This window comes from Lonchura striata, unplaced genomic scaffold (assembly GCF_046129695.1).
Source record: "Lonchura striata isolate bLonStr1 unplaced genomic scaffold, bLonStr1.mat Scaffold_162, whole genome shotgun sequence".
NCBI lineage: Eukaryota > Metazoa > Chordata > Aves > Passeriformes > Estrildidae > Lonchura > Lonchura striata.
In genome coordinates, this window is record NW_027461106.1 from 95,001 (window position 1) to 97,500 (window position 2,500).

Sequence of the window (2,500 nt, forward strand, 5' to 3'; positions counted from 1 at the left end):
CCGGAGACGAGAACCGAAAGGAAAACACGGAAGCACACACGCGGCAGAGACGGCCCCGGACCGGGGGGGGACGCGGCCGCCAGGCGGCGGGCGCGACGGCCTTCGGCGGGGAGAGGGAGAGAGCGAGAACGGCGACGGCGCCCCTGGCGCCCCGAGACGGCGACAGAGAGGGACGGGGAAGGGAAGGAGAGGACGACGCGGGGGTCGCCCCCGCCCCCCCCGGCGCTCGCGCCTCGCGCGCGGCAGCACGGCACGGTACCCGCGCGGTACCCACCCGCAGACAGCCGCCCGCGCGGGGGGAGGCCGGGGGGGGGCGAGGCCCGCGCGCCTCGCCTCCCCCCCTCTCGCCCTCGTCTCTCGGCCCTCGGCGGGGCGCTCTCGACGCCGCCCCGTCTCTCTCGCTCTCTTTCTCCCCGGCCGCCGCGCCGCCGCTCGGCGACGCGGCCCCCGGCGAGGACGAGCTCCGCCCCAGCGGCTCGCTCCGGGAGCGGGGAGCTACGGAGCGCTCCCCGAGTCTGCATTTAGGGGGACGAAGGCCCTCGGGCGCGGCCACGACGGCCACGGCCACGACGACGGGCCTGCGAGGCGACCCCAGCCGCGCCGCCGGGGTGGCAACCCCCGGGCGGCGATTGATCGTCAAGCGACGCTCAGACAGGCGTAGCCCCGGGAGGAACCCGGGGCCGCAAGTGCGTTCGAAGTGTCGATGATCAATGTGTCCTGCAATTCACATTAATTCTCGCAGCTAGCTGCGTTCTTCATCGACGCACGAGCCGAGTGATCCACCGCTAAGAGTTGTCTGGCTTTCGGCACCGAACCCCGCACACGGGCGGAGGGGGCCCCTTTTTTTCTCTCTCGCCGAGGGGGCACGCACGCGGGCCGCCCCCGGCTTCGACCGTACGAGCACACAACGCAACGAACCGAGTGGGGGGGGAAAGAAAAACCATCCGAGAGCGAAACGCCCAACGGAACGCTCCGAAGGTCGGCGGGAAAGGCGGGGGGACCCGCGTCCCCGACCGCCTCCCCCCGCCGCTACGAGCGAGGGGAGACGCCGCCGGCAAACTGTGCCGTCCTCCGGAGGCGGCCCAGGCGCCCGGGCTCGGCCCGGCCTCCGCACGGAGGAGGCACGCGGCGCGCGCCGGACCGCGGGGGGACACGGCGGCCCGCCCGGCCTCGCTGCAACGGGACGACGGGACGCACGCGGCCGGGGGCGCGGCCGTCGGCCCCCGCGCGCGCCGCTCTCCCTTCTCACCGCCGCTCCGCGGACCCGCGGAGCGCCGCCGCGCCACCGCGCGGCCGGCTCGCTCTCTCTCCCCAGCGGCCTTGCCGCGCTCGAGACGGCACGCGACGGCCACCGCCCAACCGGCAACGCCCCCCGCGGGACCGCTCCCGCCGGGAAGGGCGAGCGCCCGGCGGACGCGCTCCGCCGCCGGCGCCGGAGGCGGGCGCCGCACCGAGACCCGAGCCGGCGTCGCGAGCGCCCGGAGCCTGCCGGACGGCTGACCCGCCGCCGCAACGGCCGCACTCCCGGGACCGCCGCCGCCTCGCACCGTCACGGAGCCCCTTTTTCCTCGGGCACGCGCGGCCCAGGGGAAGGCGTGCGGCGCCGAGCCGGGGGGGTAGGCGGGGAGGGGGGCAGCGACGCCCACCCTTTTCTCCCCGCTGACCGGGCGGGGAGACCGGGCGGGGAAGCGCCCCCCCCCCCAACCCCCCACGGCCGCCGCGCGCACGACCTTCCTCCGGGGCTCCGCGAGCGGACGGAGAAAAGGGCGACGGGGAGGCGGCGGGCGGGGCCCGGGCCGGGACCGCCGCCGGCGACGGCGGGCGCCGTCCGGCCGGCCGTCCCCGCTGGCGGGGGACACTCGCCGAGCGGCGCCGCCGCCGCTCGGCACGGGGCCGCCCGCGCTCGCGGACTCTCCGGCGACGGAGGGACCTGCCGAGCGCTCGGCCCCGGGCGGGCGGGCGGTCCCTGAGCCGGGGACGGCCGGCGACCGGCGCCGCCGGCGCGCTCGAGGAGAAGGCCGTCGAGGGGAGAGAGACGGCGCGGCCGCGCCGCGCGCGGCGCCGCACCCCAGAGACCGCAGAGGCGGCCGAGGAAGGAGGAGAGCGCGGCGGGCCCCGGCGGCCGCAACCCCGCAGCTGAGGAAGGGGCGAGAGAGCGCGCGCTCTCTGCCGGCGTCGCCCGTTTCGAGGCGAGCGGGTCGGCCCCCGCGGCCGACCGCGCGCCGCGGCCTCTCCGCCGAGGCCGGGCCGCGGAGAGGGGGGGGCAGGGCGCCCCTCCCCGGCGCGGCGCGACAAACCCCCCGCGCGCGGTAACGCGGCGGGACGACGGCCGCGCGGCCGGTGGCCGCGGGCACCACCGCAGGGGATCACGCGGGAGTAGCTCCCCACCCCTCAATGGAGCCGCGCACCGCCGCCCGGCAACCGCCGCCGCCGCCGCCGCGGCGGAAGGACGCGCCGAGCCGCCCGAGTCTTTAAACCGCCGCCCCGGCTCGGCGGCGGC

General features: G+C 78.8%; 1 non-coding gene across 1 annotated transcript; it reads right to left on the reverse strand.

Annotated features, from left to right (window-relative positions):
• Window positions 1–641: 641 nt before the first annotated feature.
• On the reverse strand, window positions 642–794 carry LOC144248534 (5.8S ribosomal RNA). The gene has a single exon (XR_013341828.1). It is a non-coding gene; the product is annotated as a 5.8S ribosomal RNA (ribosomal RNA).
• Between the last annotated feature and the right edge of the window lie 1,706 nt (window positions 795–2,500).